The sequence below is a fragment of the Dama dama genome, chromosome 28 (genome assembly GCF_033118175.1).
Source record: "Dama dama isolate Ldn47 chromosome 28, ASM3311817v1, whole genome shotgun sequence".
Lineage (NCBI taxonomy): Eukaryota > Metazoa > Chordata > Mammalia > Artiodactyla > Cervidae > Dama > Dama dama.
In genome coordinates, this window is record NC_083708.1 from 38,129,278 (window position 1) to 38,136,829 (window position 7,552).

The following is a 7,552-nucleotide window of genomic DNA, read 5'->3' on the forward strand; positions in this document are numbered from 1 at the left end:
GTCCTTGGGTGCAGCCTCAAAAATGACAGAATCTTTGTTCATGTCTAAGGCAAACCATTCAACATCATAGTAATTCAAGTCTATACCCCAACCACTGATGCCAAAGAAGCTGAAGTTGACTGGTTCTATAAAGACCACAACACCTTCTAGAACTAACACCAAAAAAGAATGTCCTTTTCATCACAGGGAATTAGAATACAAAAGTAAGAAGCCAAGAGATATATGGGATAACAGGCAAGTTTGGTCTTTGAGTATGAAATGAAGCAGGGCAAAGGCTAACAGAATTTTGTCAAAGAGAACATGCTGGTCACAGCAAACACCCTTTTCCAACAACCCAAGAGAGGACTCTACACATGGACATCACCAGATTTTTATTACCAAAATCAGACTGATTATATTCTTTGCAGTCAAAGATGAAGAAGCTCTATACAGTCAGCAAAAGTAAGACCTGAAGCTGACTGGGGCTCAGATCATGAGCTCCTTATTGCAAAATTCAGGCTTAAATTGAAGAAAGTAGGGAAAACCACTAGACCACTCAGGTATGACCTAAATCAAACCCCTTATGATTATACAGTGGAGGTGACAAAAAGCTTTAAGGGATCAGATCTGGTAGAGAGTGCCTGAACTATGGACAGAGGTTCATAACACTATACAAGAGGCAGTGACCAAGACCATCCCAAAGAAAAAGTAAAGCAAGAAGACAAACTGGTTGTCTAAGCAGGCTTTACAAATAGCTGAGGAAAGAAGAGAAGTGAAAGGCAGGGGAGAAAGGGAAAGATATACCCAACTGAATGTAGAGTTCCAGAGAACAGCAAGGAGAGATAAGAAGGCCTTCTTAAATGAACAACGTGAAGAAATAAAGGAAAACAACAGAATGGGAAAGATGAAAGACCTCTTCAGGAAAACTGGAGATATCAAGGGAACATTTCATGCAAGGATGGGCATGATAAAGGACAGAAATGGTAAGAAGCAGCAGAAGAGATTAAGAAGAGGTGGCAAGAATACACAGAAGAACTATACAAAAAAGGTTTGATGACCAGGATAACCATGATGGTGTGGTCACCCACCTAGAGCCAGACATCCTGGTGTGTGGAGTCAAGTGGGCCTTAGGAAGCATTACTATGAACAAAATTAGATACAATTCCAGTTGAGCTACTTAAAATACTAAGATGATGCTCTTAAAGTGCTGCACTCAGTATGCCAGCAAATTTGGAAAACTCAGCAGTGGCCACAGAACTGGAAAAGGTCAGTTTTGATTCCAATCCCAAAGAAGGACAATGCCAAAGAATGTTCAAACTACGGCACAACTGTACTCATTTCATACGCTACCAGGTTATACTCAAAATCCTTCAAGCTAGGCTTCAGCAGTACATGACCAAGCACTTCCAGACAAAGAAGCAGAGTTTAGAAAATGCTGATGAACCAGAGATCAAATTGCCAACATCCACTGGATCACAGAAAAAGAGAATTCCAGAAAAGCATCTGCTTCATTGACTACACTAAAGCATTTGATTCTGTGGATCACAACAAACTGTGGAAAATTCTTAAAGAGATGGGAATACCAGACCACCTCACCTGTTTCCTGAGAAATCCATACACGGGTCAAGAAGCAACAGTTAAAACTGGACATGGGAAAAAATGACTGGTTCAAAACTAGGAAAGAAGACATAGTCATTCTGCTTATTTAACTTATATGCAGAATACATCATGTGAAATGCCAGGCTGGTTGAATCACAAGCTGGAATCAAGATTACTGGGAGAAACATCAACAACTTAAGGTATGCCGATACTGCCATTCTGATGGCAGAAAGTGAAGAGGAACTAAAGAACCTTTTGATGAAGATAAAAGAGGAGCTTGAAAAAGATGGCTTGAAACTCAGCATTCAAAAAACTAAGATCATGCCATTTGGTCCCATCACTTCATGGCAAACAGAAAGGGAAGAAGTGAAAGCAGTGACAGATTTTATCTTCTTGGGTGCCAAAATCACTGCAGATGGTGACTGCGGCCATGAATTTAAAAGACACTTGTTCCTTGGAAGGAAAGCCATGAAAAACATAGACAGCATATTAAAAAGCAGAGATATCACTTTTCCAACAAAGGTCTGTGTAGTCAAAGCTATGGTTTTTCCAGTAGTCATGTAGGGATGTGAGAGTTGGACCATAAAGAAGGCTGAGCACCAAAGAATTGATGCTTTCAAATTGTGCTGCTGGAGAAGACTCTTGAGAGTCCCTTGGACAGCAGGGAGATCAAACCAGTCCATCCTAAAGGAGATCAGCCCTGGGTGTTCATTGAAAGGACTGATGCTGAAGCTCCAATACTTTGGCCATATGATGCAAAGAGCCGACTCACTGGAAAACACTCTGACGCTGGGAAAGGTTGAAGGCAACAGGAGCGAGGCGGCAGAGGATGAGGTGGTTGGATGGCATCACCAGCTCCATGGACATGAATCTGAGCAAACTCTGGGAGATACTGGAGGACAGAGGAGCCTGACATGTACAGTCCATGGGGTCACAAAGATTCAGGCACGACTTAGCAACTGAACAACAACACAAAAAAACAAAATTAGAACACTCTTTAACACCATACACAAAAACAAACTCAAAATGGATTAAAGACCTAACTGTAAGATCAGATATTATAAAACTCTTAGAGGAAAACACAGGCAGAACACTCTCTTGACATAAATTGCAGCAATATCTTTTTTGATCTGTCTCACAGAATAATGAAAATAAAAACAAACAAATAAGACCTACTCAAACTTAAAAGTTTTTGGACAGCAAAGATAACCATAAACAAAACAAAAAGACAACCCACAGAATGGTAAGAAAATATTTGCAAACTGCATGACTCACAAGGGATTAGTATTCAAATTTTACAAACAGCTCAAGCGGATTAAATTAAAAAAAAAAAAAAAACACAATCTTAAAATAGGCAGAAGACCTAAACAGACATTTCTCCAAAGATATACAGACTGCCAAGAGGCACATGAAAAGATGTTTAACATCACTAATTATTAGAGAAATGCAAATCACAGCTACCATATCACCTCACACCAGTCAGAATGACCATCATCCAGAAATCTACAAACAATAAATGCTAGAGAGAGTGTGGAAAGAAGGGAACCCTTCTACACTGTTGGTAGGGATGTAAACTGGTACAGTCACTGTGGAGAACAGTATGAAAGTTCCTAAAAAAACTAAACATAGAGCTATCATATGTTCCTCCTACAATCCAACTTTCGCACATATATCCAGTGAAAAACATGGTGCAAAACAGTACATGCACCCACCCCAGTGTTCACTGAAGCACTGTTTACAATAGCCAAGACATGGAAGCAACCTAAGTGGCCATTGGCAGGGGAATGAATAAAGAAGATGTGGCACATATACCCAATGGAATATTAATCATTAAAAAGAATGAAATAATGCTATTTGCAACAACAGGATGGACCTAGAGAGTGTCATACTGAGTGAAGTCAGACAGAGAAGGAAAAATATCATATGACATCCCTTATATGTGGAACCTAAAAGGAAATGCTACAAATGAGCTTACAACACAGAAAGACACTCACAGACTTAGAGAACAACTTATGGTTGTGGGGCGGGGCGGGGCAGGAGGGACAGTTAGGGAGTTTGAGATGGACATGTACACACTGCTATATTTAAAATGGATAACCAACAAGGCCCTGCTGCATACCACATGGAACTTGCTCAATGTTATATGGCAGCCTAGATGGGAGGGGATTTGAGGGAGAATGGATACATGCACATGTATGGCTAGGTCCCTTCACTGTTCATCTGAAATCATCACAACATTGTTAATCTACTATATCCCAACACAAAATAAAAACTTTTTAAAAAAAAGGAAAAACATGTGGTACATACATAAACGGAACATTACTCAACTATGGAAAAGAATGAAATAATGCCATGTGCAGCAAAATGGATGCACCTAGAGACTATCATACTGAGTGAAGTTAGTTAAAGACATACATCATATGATATCACTTACATGCAGAATCTAAAAAAAAGTGATACAAATCAACTTATTTACAAAATGGAAACGGACTCACAGACTTAAAGAATGAATTTACAGTTACCAGAGGTGAAAAATGAGGGGGAGCAATAGTTAGGGAGTTTGGGATTGACATGTACACACTGCTGTATTTAAAGTGGATATTCAACAAGGACCTACCATATAGCACAGGGAACTCTGCACAATATTATGTAACAACACAAATGGGAAAAAATTTTTAAAGGATAGATACATGTATAACTGGATCACTTTGCTGTACCTCTAAACTAATACATACACAGAAGAACTTTGTGTCTCTAAACACTAATAACCAAGTATTAGAAAGTGAAATTAAGAAAGCAGACCTACATACAATTTACAATTGCATCAAAATGAATAAATATAAACTTAACCAAGGAGGTAAAAGCCCTGTACATAGAAAAGTGCAAGACACTAATAAATTGGAAACATAAATAAATGGAAAGATATTCATGCTCAAGGATTGAAAGAATTAATATTTCTTTTCAGAATAAGTATTTTTAAATGTCCATACTACTCAAACAAATCTACAGATTCAATGCAGTCCAGATCAAAATTCCAATGATATTTTTCACAAAAATAGAACAATTTTGAAATTAGTATAGAAGCACAAAAATCCCAGGTAGCCAAAACTATCTTAAGAAAGAAGAAAAAAGCTGGAGGCATCATGCACCCCAGTTTCAAACTACATTACAGAGTTAGAATAATCAAAACAGTATGGCTGGGAGAGGGAATATACATAGACCAATGAAACCTACACCTATTAGAGTGCCCAGAAATAAATCCATACATAAATGGTCAATTAACATACAACAAAGGAGCCAAGAGAATACAATGAGGGAAGGATAGTCTCTTTAATAAATGGTGCTGGGAAAACTGGACAGCTACATGCAAAAGAAAGAAACTGGACCACTGTTCTATACTATACACAAAAATTAACTCAAAATGGGTTAAATTGAATGTAAAAGCTTAAACCATAAAAATTCTAGAAGAAAACAGGTTGTAAGTATCCTGACATCAGTCTTGACTATGATTTTCTAGATTTGACACCAAAATCAAAGGCAATAAAAATAATAAACAAATGGAACTATATCAAATTAAACAGTTTCTGCACAGCAAAGGAAACCATCAACAAAATGGCAACCTAACAAACGGGAGAAAATATTTGCAAATTTATTTATATAAACAAACAGCAAAAAAAAAAAAAAAAGCAATATGACCTAAAAATGGGCAGGGGAGCAGAAAAGACATTTTTCCAGAGAAGACATACATATAGCCAACAGTTATTGAAAAAGTGTTCAGCAACATTAATCATCAGGGAAATGCAAATTAAAATCAAAGAGAGATCACCTCACATCTGTTAAAATGGCTATTATCAAAATTTAAAAGGTATGAAATAACAAGCGTTAGCAAAGATGTAGAGAAAAAGAAAAACCCTTGTGCACTGTTGATGCAATTGTAATTTGGTCCAGCCACTATGGTAAACAGTATGGAGTTTCTTCAAATAGAATAGAACTATCATACGACCCACCAATTTTCCTTCTAGATATTTATTCAAAGGAAACAAAATCACTTTCTTGAAAAGAAATGTGCGTATGCCCATGTTCACTGCAGCATTATTTAAAATAGCCAAAAATGGAAATAACCTAAGTGTCTACTGATGAATAAAGGAAATATGATATGTGTGGACATACATGTATGCATGTATATATGGTAGAATGTTAATCATAAAAAAGAAAATCCTGCCATTTGCACCTACATGAATGGACCTTAGAGTTATTATGCTAAGTGAAGTAAATCAAAGAAAGACAAATACTGTACAATATCACTTATATGTGGAAACTTAAAAGCCAAATTCATAGATACATAGAACACATTGGTGATGGTTAAGAGTTGGGGGATGGAGAGTAGACAAAATGGGTGAAGAGGGTCAAAAGGTAAAAACTTCCAGTTATAAAATAAGTAAATCCTGGGGAATATAAAGTAAAGCAATGGTGACTGTAGTTAACTGTAGTATACTGAGCACAATAAAGGAATCAATAAATGAGAAGAAAAGACAATCCACAGAATGGGAGAAAGTATTTGCAAACAAAGCAACCAACAAGGGATTAATCTCCAAAATAAACAAATAGCTCATGCAGCTCGATGTAAAAAAAAAAAAAAAAAATCTAAAAATGAGTAGAGGATCTAAATAAGACATTTCTTCAAAGAAGATATACAGATGCCCAAAAAGCACATGAAAAGATGCTCAAAATCACTAATTATGAGAGAAATGCAAATCAATACTACAATGAGGTATCACCTCACACCAATCATAATATCCATCATCCAAAAGTCTACAAACGATAAATGCTGGAGAGGGTATGGAGAAAAGGGAACCCTCCTACACTGTTGGTGGAAAGGTAAATCGGTACAACCATTATGGAGAACAGAAGAGATGCTCCTTAAAAAAAGTAAAAATAGAACTACCATGTGACCCAGCTATCCCACTCCTGGGCATACATCGGGAGAAAACTGTAATTCAAAAAGATACAAGTCACTCCCATGTTCATTGCAATGCTATTTACAATGGCCAAGACATGGAAGCAATCTAAATGTCCATCAACAGATAAATGGATAAGGAAAATGTGGTTCTCTCATCTGGAATGACTCTGGCCTGACTCCAGAAAAAAAAAAAAAGATGTGATACCTATATTCAATGGAACATTACTTAGTCATTTAAGAAAAGAATGAAATAATGCCACTACGTATAACATGGGAGGATCTAGAGATTTCATACTAAGTGAAGTAAGTCAGATGAAGACAAGTGGAATCACTTATATGCGGAATCTAAAAAAATGACACAAGTGAACTTATTTATAAAACAGAATCACGAAGGTAGAAATAAACGTATGGTTAACCATGGTGGGGGTGGAGGGATCAGTTGGGAGGTTGAGATTGACACAGACACATTACTACTGTAAAATAGATAATAAGGACCTACTGTATAGCACAGAGAACTCTACTGAAGACTCAGTAATGACTTATATGGGAAAATAATCTAAAAAAGAGTGGATATATGTATAACTGATTCACTTTGCTATATAGCAGAAACTAACACAACAGTGTAGATCAACTACACTCCCCCAAAATTAAAAAGAAAACAAGTGTACTGAATACTTGAAAGCTGCTAAGAGAATAAATCCTAAAAGTTCTCATCACAAGAAGAAAATTATGTAACTGTGTGGAGATAGATGTTAACTAAACCTACTGTGGTGATCATTTCACAGTATATACACATACCAAATCACTTTGTTGTACATCAAAAATGAATACAGTCTTAAATGCCAGTGACGTCTCAATATCAATTAGTCAGAGTGCATTTATTTATGTTCATTTACAGGTATATATAAGATCCCCTGGAAAAGGGAACGGCTACCCACTACAGTATTCTGGCCTGCAGAATTCCATGGACAGAGGAGCCTGGCGGGCTACAATCCACGCACAGAGAGTCAGACA